This window comes from Chamaea fasciata, unplaced genomic scaffold (genome assembly GCF_029207755.1).
Source record: "Chamaea fasciata isolate MVZ Bird 193981 ecotype frontalis unplaced genomic scaffold, bChaFas1.0.hap1 SCAF_1, whole genome shotgun sequence".
In the NCBI taxonomy this organism is placed as follows: domain Eukaryota; kingdom Metazoa; phylum Chordata; class Aves; order Passeriformes; family Sylviidae; genus Chamaea; species Chamaea fasciata.
The window spans coordinates 36,243,234-36,253,611 of record NW_027094086.1 but is presented as its reverse complement, the minus strand read 5'-3'; the positions used below and the strand labels follow the sequence as shown (position 1 = coordinate 36,253,611).

General features: G+C 37.5%; 1 long non-coding RNA gene across 1 annotated transcript; it reads right to left on the bottom strand.

The window, feature by feature from the left end:
- Positions 1-3,290: 3,290 nt before the first annotated feature.
- LOC136301897 (uncharacterized) lies at positions 3,291-9,791 on the bottom strand. The gene is made up of 3 exons (XR_010723954.1): positions 9,581-9,791; positions 3,869-3,983; positions 3,291-3,707 (listed from the first exon to the last, which is right to left on the bottom strand). It is a non-coding gene; the product is annotated as an uncharacterized lncRNA (long non-coding RNA).
- Positions 9,792-10,378: the final 587 nt, after the last annotated feature.

The window sequence follows — 10,378 nt, the reverse complement described above, 5'->3', positions numbered from 1 at the left end:
GACCCTCCCAAATTCAGAAGGGAGCATGAGTGCCTTGGCACAGCAGCCCTGGTAGGTAGGAATGCTGTTCAAGCCCTGTTCTTACTCTGTGGGAAGGACAATGCCAGGACAGAGCCACTCTACTCCCTGCCACTGGGGCCTTCAAAGATATAGATTGCAGCCTTCAGCATTCCTCATCCATTGCCATTTTAATAAGGGGCTCAGGCAAGTTAATGCTGCTCATTTGGGTAGGGGCTGGATGCTTTTGGCTCACTTGAAAGAACAACAGACTCTGCCAGTGCTCCAGGAGTATCAGGTGTCAAACCCTGATCACATGTGAAGATGTGGAAGGGAAATTTGGCACGCAGGCAGCAACAAAGTCCTACACCTTTACCACAGCTGAGGGCAGCTGCTCATAGTGCCATTCTTTAACAAACCTATTTTTCAAAGCTTTTTGAGTCTGTACTTGTGTATCTGTCCCATGAACTTACCCATGCTGATGATGACTATTGTCCTCTTACAGCCTGTGTGCTCCTCAGGGCCTGCCCAGAGACCCTGTGTGCTTCTGGAGAGCTGTGCAGAAATGGCTTTTTGTCTGTGTGGAGGGTTATATCTGCTACCGAAGCTCAATAATAAATAAAGCATCTTCATTATAATACTATCCCATGCAGCTTGCTGATCTTGCAGTGCTGCAGCCGTGGTTGAACACACAATCCAAAGGAGTTTTTTGTTTAGAATTTGGTCCATCAGAGCCTGCCAATGGGTGGAGGATCCTGTTTAATGATTAAGTCTGCTCCAGTGACTGGCCTCCAGCTGGCAGACACAGCAATAACCCCTTCAGTTGTGTTTCTGCTTGTTCTGTGATAACGTAAAACAAAGGTCTCCTCTAGGGGGAAGTTTTCTGTCGCTTTCTGAATTAAATCTATTTTAGACCCTTCGTACACGTTGGTTCTTGACTTTCACCTCCTGCCTGTTGCTAGATTTCTTTGTGCTGGCAAGCATCATGTTCCCCTGTGACTTCTTTTGTCATGGCAGAGTGAACTCTTTTTCACAGGCTCACTCAGACTGTTCATAGCATATTTTCATCTTGGTTCTTTGTGAGTCAGAACTCCCTACAAGCCCCACTTCTTGTTCTTCTTTCCCATCATGCTGACATTGATTGCCTTTGCATGTGCATGAATTTCTAACAAGTTTATTACACATGTATAGCTACTGACTAAAATTTTCATAATTTGATAAATACAAAAAATTGGTTTTTCTCTGCTAAGTAAAAAAGAGTTCAACTCATTATTTAAATGAAGAGAACTTGAATGACAGGCAAATCAGGATACGAATACATTATATTTCATTTTTTTTATTAACTGTATTTATAATTTCATATTATTTTATTTATTATTTGCCTATGTTGACAAGTAGTTGCAGACATCCACAAATCTTAAAGCTTCAAAAATTTTCATATCTAGCAAATTATGCATTTTCTTTTTCTTAGAATTATAGAAAAAGGCTTTTTCAAGAGTAAGTTATTTTCACATGGATTTCACATTAGAGGTTTGTGGGAGATGTTCTGAAACTTATTTCTACTACATTTTGCTAAACTGGAGATAATTCAGGAACTTTTGTTCCTATCAGATTCAGGTTCTCTGGAAGTGCTTGCGATTGTGATTGCATGTGACCGACCATATTGCCTCACTGCTTGTTTTAGCTTGAAAAATAAATCTTTAATCAATACAGTGACAGCCTAACCTTAGAATTATTTTTCTTGTGTTGGGCAATCTTACACTATTTTCCCTTTCATTATAGCATGAGTTCTCTCTTCACACTAAGAGAGGTTATCATGCTGGCTGTATAGTGACACTGTAATTTTTATATGTGGAAGAGAGAGAAGACATCAACAAATACTCTATTCTTCCTGATTTAACTAAAACCTTCGGGTGAAATAGGCTTAAGTCTGATGTGTCCTACTTGAAGAAAGGTTGTGGCCTTCATCCCATAGGAGATGAAATGACACATGCTTAGGCATTGGCGTGCACTTCTTCCTTTATTTTCTGGTTCATCCCATCCTCCTTCAGAAGGGAGAGCTCATAGTCCTATTCTAGCCCAGGAGTTTTAAAAGCTTTCTTGCTTTTATAAGTTTAACTCTCTGAGCTCAGATAGGGAAGACCTGTACAGACGTGAAAGCTCAACCACCAGGCCTGTGGGAGGCAGGTTGTGGGTGGACATTCTTGTGAATCCTATGTATGAAGGCGGCAGTGAAATAACCATTTCCTAAATTACCAGCTTGAAAGTCTCAGGGGATACCCATAGACTGGGAGGTAGGTTTTTGATCTGACCAGAGAGCAGGTCAGTACGGTTTCAAAATTTTCTGGATTATAACCTCTAATGGGTGACATGCAGGAAATATTACAGAAGGAAATGTTGATGTACAAAAATAGTGTCAGTGGGCTTTTGGTAAGAACTGTAAGAATATGCAAGCTAAATATGTGAAAAGCAAATGGCCTTACAGCGAGTCATGAAACTCAATGTGTGAAACTGGAATGCCTAACACAGAGACAAATCCTGCTCTCAAAATAAGTGAAATTGCCCCCTTATGTGCAGAACCTATCAAATTTCTGTCCATTTTCACTGTTTGTAACTTTTGTTTTACTAAGACAAGACAGTAAAGAGACTGTTTTGCCTGTCTACCACTTTAAAAAATATTTGGAGAATTTTAAAGAAAACAAATCTGTCAAATGTTTTTAAACATATAGCTTATTTTCTCTTTTAGTCTCAAAAATTAGTTTCATCATGTTGCAAAAATTTCTTGTACCATGACAAAAGACAAATATTTTTTGGTTGATGAAGGCCTCAAATGTATTAAATTATATTATTTAATTACCAATCTTTTTAATGACAGTTTTTAAAAACATATATGAAGCTTTCCTAGTTCTCACCAGAAGTTTCACATATTGTATTCTAGGAAATATGTATAGGAAGAAACTTGAATGAAATTGCCGTGGTAAATTTAGGCATTGCATTAAATAAAACCATATAGTTGAACTGTAATTATTATAATAGTAGAGTAAATATAGAGATAATAACTTGCAGCTATTCTTCAATATGATTACTATAGTTCTGCTATTATTAGAAGTGATTTACTATAGTTTTAATAAACTAAGAATAATTACAGTTGTTTCACTATAATAACTATAGATCAGTTGCAATTGTATGCTGAGATCTGGAGCTTTATTATTCAGTAATATTTCTTGAAGAAAACAACCATCAAAAATAAAACTTAAAGTGTGGTTTAAAATAAGTTTTTAGTCTTTATTTTATTGTATAGTTATATAAAGCAAGAAAAAAATTAATTTTATTTTCAATAAAAATGAAATAAATCTCTTGCTTTCTTTTTCTTTTGAAAATGTAGGGGCAAAAATCTCTTCCCTGTTTAAAAGTTAATTGAGTTTACCTTACCATCCTCTTACGGATAATAAATTCTCAGAATTTTATAAAGAACATACCTAGTACATAACTTATTCTTCTTATTTTTCCATAAAGAGTTCACTAGCTCAAATGGAAGCTTCTTGGGAAAGTAGTTTGTTTTCCAACTCATTCGCAAAATGCTGTGTGTATTTGTAGCTCCTTCTAAGCAACGTACGGTGCATTGGTCCCGTTGGTTCATCCTCCTGCTGGGTCTTTGTCTTGTAGTACACTTCCGACGGTGGTACCAAATAATGCCACTTGGGGTTTTCCTGGTGTCGTTCCAAAAACACGGCCACATAAATGGAACGCACTGATATTCTTACAGAGCTTGGTCCTTTGCCCTCACGTTAGGCTGCCGCTCAGCCAGTGCTTCAGACCCCCATTTTCCCAGTAACAGTGAGAAGGGACCATCGTATCTCTGAATATTTACCTTTAGATCAGAGGTTACATGGGATCAGATCTAGAGGAAGAACCCCTCTGCAGCTTGAACACATACTGTCAGAATTCCAAATGTGGGTCCCTGTTTTCTGTGGTCCAAAATTTACCTGGGGATCAGCAACATAGTTAGGGAGTTTACATTAGGCTCAATATAGAAGAATTAAGATGGCCTAGTTGAAAGCTAGCCTGCTCTAGTGCTAAGTTCTTGTACAGCATTATTCCTCTGAATTTCTGCTACTTCCCAGACTTTATCTTTAACAACAACCAAGATCTCAATCTCACAAGTAGCTATTTCTCCCTTTATAAATTATTAAAGGAAAACTCTGGTACTAAAATAAATAATCTTATAATGAATGGCTAGAATTTTATATTAAGTGTTTATATGAATTCAGTATGCCAGTCCTAGCTGTGCATAAAAAAAAGACAATTGAAATTTAAATGAGTGCCACAAGAGGCTATCAAGACATCTACCTAGACCTTGGCATTACTTACGCTCACTGTTGCAATTTTCACCTTTCTGCTGTGTAATCACTGACACTTTCCTCAAATCACACGTCAACAATTCATTAACATGGCAATTAGCAAAAAGACAGAGAGGAGAGGCCTGCAACCACTGGTTATTTTAAGACCACATGATGTTGCCAAGCACTAGGTAATACTTACAAGCATTAACAATGGTCATGTTCTTGTATTTCTCTATTTGAATGCATACAACTCAAACTATCAAAGCAACAGCAGCTGCAGAATATTTTGCTCAGAGTAGTGGTTGGCAACTTGCACACTCAGTGCAAGCATCCCCAAAGCTGCCACCCCTTCCTGTGTCCATGGCCAAGTGTGAATTTGTGTGTGACCCGCTCTCTGTGGTTACTTCAAATACAAAGCAAAATATGGAGGAGTGCTAAGGCTCCTGTCTTTTTGAGAACGTTACCAGATTTCAATAAAGACTGTACTTTTTTGGCAGGGAAGGTGTGCCTCTGTAGTGGTTACCTCATGTCCAGGGAACACATTGTAGAGGTACTTTTATGTTTTGATGCATTCACCCTAGAAAGGAATTTTCCTAGAAATTATTGCTTAGCTTGGGAAGAGATCTAGTCCCAGCACACAATTTTTGTTTTCCTGAGCAGCAGGTGAGCATTATACAGCTGAGAAATGATCCTTTTACACAACAAATGGAGTTTTACCTAGGTTTAGTGAGTTGTCTTGGCTACCTCGACAACTAAAGGAAAAAGCTGTTACCTCCAAAGAACGATTCATCTTACTGCTCTTGGAAGCAAATCTTAGGATGCACAGACTAAGTGAAGTGGAATTGATGCAGGCCAAGGACGATAAGATAAAGGAAATCAAATTAACACCAAATAAATTAAATAAATTAAACCAATTCCAAGCACTATGGTAATGATGAAGCTTTAAAATTATTCATTTAATTTCTTTTCTTTTCACCACATATTTTGCATGTTATATAGATCATGCAAAGACACTGTTGAACCTAGTATGTGTGAGTATATCTTGGCTGGAGTGTTCTGAGAGTCTTTGAAAGAAAATTAAAACAGTTAAATGCTTCTTTGTATACTTGATTTGGACACATATACTATATACTTCTATATTAATTTTTTAATTCAACATACAGAACAACACAAACTGAAGTATCTTCACTGCTCTTGTACCTCAGCTAAGAAGAACCTTTAATCTCATCTTTGTCAACAGTATTTCAGAGAAGGAGAAAATAATGAAGTTTACCTAGAAAATTTTTCACAGCTACCTTTCCATATCACTTCAGGAAAAGAACAGCTGCAAGATCCAGGAATCTGAAAACTGGAATGGTCATAAACAGAACAAAAGAGAAACTTAAATGAAAGGGGAGAGGAAGAGATTAATAAAGCCAAAGAAAAACGTTGGAGTAGGCAGGAGGTTATAGGGGTTTTTTAATTGTCCTTTTTACCTTCCCTGCTCAACCAGATCAGACAGATAGAGAAGATTTAACCTTAGAATTATGAAATTCAAGCATTAACTCTATTTGAAAGTTTGAAATTAATATCTTCTTGAGGTTTACATATCTCTGTTTAATAAAGAACAAAGTTTGAGCATACAATATCTGTCTGGAAAAGGAGAACCTGAATTGGCCTTTTGGGAAATGACATCATTCACTTCACTGATTGTTGTGCCAATTCCATTTCAAAGTATTAAGTCCCTGAGTACTCAGAGACCAGCACAAAACTATTAAATTGAAATAACTCTTACTTCAGAACCTTTCAAGTTCAGCTAGTTTATTCATTCTGGATTTAACATAGAGGTTTTTGCTCACACTAAGTTTATGGAAATATTGTGTTCTTGCTAAATAGAAAGCCATGATTATTGAATTTTTTTCTCAACCTTCTACTGCTGCACAAATAGACTTTAAGAATTAAATTTCTCTTTTCTAAAGAGACAGCCTATTTTGGAATATGAGCTGGATTTAATTTTGATTATCTATTTCCACAACAATACAAGTCCATGGTCAAGCTCAAATCCTACTTGCCAACATATTTAGTTAAAATTGTTAAGTTAGTTTAAATGTGACCGTTCTACATAAAGATAATGCATGCAATTGTAAATTCAGGTTTGGCTCATAGGTTCATTTTTATTCATGACTACATGCAGGAAAGAAGAAAACCAAAACAACACATGGTTCAAAAAGAATTTGTAGCACCAACAAAATGCTTTCACCTTACATATATTCTGTATAAATCAGATTTTAATACAATTTAATTTTTAATATATTTTTCAAGATATGCCTGCACCTTTCCTGATGAAATCAAACAAAAGGATTATTTCTTTCTTTACAGCTGAATAACTTTTATTCATTAATAAATACACTCCCTACTAATGGAATTTTCTTGCTAAATTTGTGTTAGCATTCCAACATTAAGAACAGAGATGGTGTAAGGAAAAAAGAAAGACATAAGAGTGAAAACTAAAGAGACAAAGTGCCAGAAAAATGATTAGGAAACATTTGGAGGAGTAAAAGCACCTTCTTTATTGATTCCTACCAAATCCAGGGACAGAGAACTGGGAAAATATTCCTTGTTGAAAAAAAAGAAGGATTCCAAAAAGGAAATATCTACATTCATAAACAGTTTCTTCTTTGACTATGAAAAAGTTACAGATTCTTGAATGTGAGCTAGCCGATTATATCAGAAAGAATAAAACCGAGGATGAAATCTGTAAGATCATATCTCTGGCATGTAATGATGGAAGAAATAATTAGGATGCCCTTAGGAATAAAAATGGTCAGAAGAAATTAAAACAGGATCTGAAGCAGAATTCAGAGAAAAGGAAATAAATCCAGAACTGTTACAGGTCCTCACTAAATTGTTTGGAGGTTACCATTAGTTTCACTGGAGATCTATGTGAGGGAAAGATGTTATCTTTCAAACAAATTTAAGTTTTTCTTAATTAACACACTAGCCACCCCCACCCCTGCCCTCCCAAGAAAAAAAAACCCAACAAAATCCTTCCCCAAAAAAATGCAGTAAGGCAGTAAGTAATGCAGAAGACAGAACCTAAAAAAATTGAGTTCTTTAAAATAAATTTGTACCAAATAGTAATTCAGGCAGAGAAAATTACAAAAGTTTATAAAAAAGAGGTTTACATTACTTTTATTTTTAAATAAGGAAGGTAACTTTTAAAGAAGGAAGGTATACTCCACATAAAGTCTAGAATATTTTATATTAGATAGTAGCACAGACAGAGGAAGAAAGATGGTGTGGCCTGTGGATGGTGGGCAATACATGTTGAGCAGAGTGATGCATTCATAGGGGAGAGCTTAGAGCCAAGACCCAACCTAAAAGCCCCAGCTGCAGAGGTAACACAGAGATGTGGTCTTAGAAAAGCTGCCTCCCAGAACTGTGAGGAGCATGGGGATAAGGGGCTTCTAAAGAGGTGAACACTTTATTGCAGCAGAGGTGTAAGTGTTAGAAGCAGAGTTTCAGAAACAAAGAACTTTTCTCAGAAGCATACTGGAATAAGCTTTTTCTGGGTAGCTGAAACAAAACAACAAACAAACAAGAAAGGGATAAGACAGAAGCCACAAAGATATTACACTAGGGATAAATATGATTTAATTTAATTAACTGATGGAATGTTAACTCTCATTAAAATGTAACTATATCTCATTTGTAAGTCTTCATTTGCAGAAACAGTTTTTTATACTTAGGATCAGTTTTTAAACAAGAATATGAGCTTATAAATTCATTTTTGTCATTGTTGGAAATTTCATCTTTCAGCTGAAGCAACTCATACAGATCATCAACTTGTATCATCTAAGCCAATGCAAAAATTCCTGTGTGCTTACATGGTGACAGAGTTTCTTTTCATATGCAGCAAAACAGTACCTTTGCCAAACATTACCATCATACAAGGAAGCTGCTGTCCAACATGAATAAAAACCACAGTTATCTTTCTGGATGTTCTGAAATTTGCTGGCTCACTTTGCACATTGCATTTACATCTACAGTTTAAGCCCTCTGCCATGATCCAACAGAGGTGAGTTCTGTGTTTAAAAGTGTCAAGGCATCTCTCCTCCTTTTTTTCCTGCGAAGCTGGAGCCACAGTTTTCTGTGCAGTAAGTATTCCCTACAGGATCCTTCCGTATGAAAAGAAAAACAGATTCTGGCTTTGTGGCTCAAGAAGAATAAAACTCCAGCTAATTCAGTAGTTCACATGCATTATATTGTCCTATGCTTCCAACATGCAATTAACTCGGACAACAGAAAACACAAAACACAAGCAGCCAAATCAACACAAGCTATTTGCAGCAACACCACAAGGAAATTCTGCTGAAGTTGGATCCCACAAACTGACATTGATACTGACATTCCAATGGAAGTGGCTTTCACTCATGAATTATCTTCATAAGAAGATAAGGAGATACCAGGCAAAGGACACAAGCCATTGTACATGCCGTGTGTACCCTCTTTCCTTTTTGACTCCTTTCTTTTCAGAGAAATAGAGATCTTTTCCTAATTATGTCTCCTTTTCAGAACACTATTAGAGGACTTAAAGACTGCTTGGAAAGTGGGTTTTTGGGGACAAGAAAGCAGAGACATTATGCATGCCCTGAGGACTTAGGATGAAATATTGAATGCTAGTTTATGTTAGTTTGTCCCAGTTAAGTAATAACTGAAATTTCTCACCAGCAAAGGTTATTTAGTAACTCACACAAAGTACACTCATACTTTCATTACACATTTTAACACAGACAAATTTTTGCCCTTTGTAACTGACACTAATGAGAAGACATCCCACATGAGAGAGGTTCAATCCTGAATGCGTGCAGAAGCAGAGCAGCTCTCCTGTCATTTCCACTGCTTAACCTCCTGCTTAGCTCAAATAGACTCTTACTGGAACTAGCCACATTATCACTATGGGGGTGTCTGTCCTGCCACTCTCTTCACCATGGGCAATTGTATGAAAAATTCTTACTGTGAGTTAACCAAGAGTAGGCGCTGTACAAATTTAAAGGTAAGTCAGCTGGTAGTTCTCATGCAAATAAAAATAATTAAGAATAATTAAGAGAACTAGTAAAACAGTGATTAATTAAGCATTTTAAAAATAATAGCTTGGAGAGATGGGCAGAGAAGAACCTTCTGAAATTCAACAAAAGCAAATGCAGGGTCCTGCACCTGGGAGGAACAATTGCATGCATCAGCACAGGCTGGCAACTGACCTGCTGAAAAGCAGCTCTGCAGAGAAGGACCTGGGGGTCCTGGTGGACAGCATCATTCCATGAGCCAGCAGTGTGTTCTTGTGGCCAAGAGGATCAATGGTATCCTGGGGTGCATTGGGAAGAGCATTGCCAGTGGGTCAATGATTACCTTGTCCCTCTACTCAGCCCTGGTGAGTCCTCATCTGTGTCCAGTTCTGGGCTCCACAACACAGCAAAGACCTGGAGCTCCTGAAGCAGGCCTTGCAGAGGGATACAAAGTTGATCGGGGTCTGGAGCACCTCTCTTAAGGAAAAGCTGAAGGGGTTGGGCTTGTTCAGCTTCAAGAAGGGACAGCTGAGAAGGGACCTCATTAATGTGTATAAATATCTCAAGGGAGAGTGCTGAGAGGATGGAGCCAGGTTCTCCTTGGTGGCGCCAAGCAATAGGACCAGAGGGAGAAACCAACGCATGGAAAGTTCTTCCTAAACACGAGGAAGAATTTCTTTATTATGTGGTTGACTGTGCACTGGAACAGATTGCCCAGAGAGGTGGTGAAGTCTCCCTCTCTGCAGATATTCAAGAACCATCTGGATGCAATCCTGTGCCATGTGCTCTGGAATGACCCTGCCTGAGCAGGGAGGTTGGACCAAATGACCCATTGTGGTCTCTTCCAACCTGACCCATTCTGTGATTCTGTAAATACAGAACAAAAATAAAAGCAGAATATAATGAAAAGACAAAGGAGCAGCCTTTTTGACATTTTTGACACCTGCTGTTTTAATAGTAGTAATGAAGAGTTACTGAAAATTAAGTATTTCT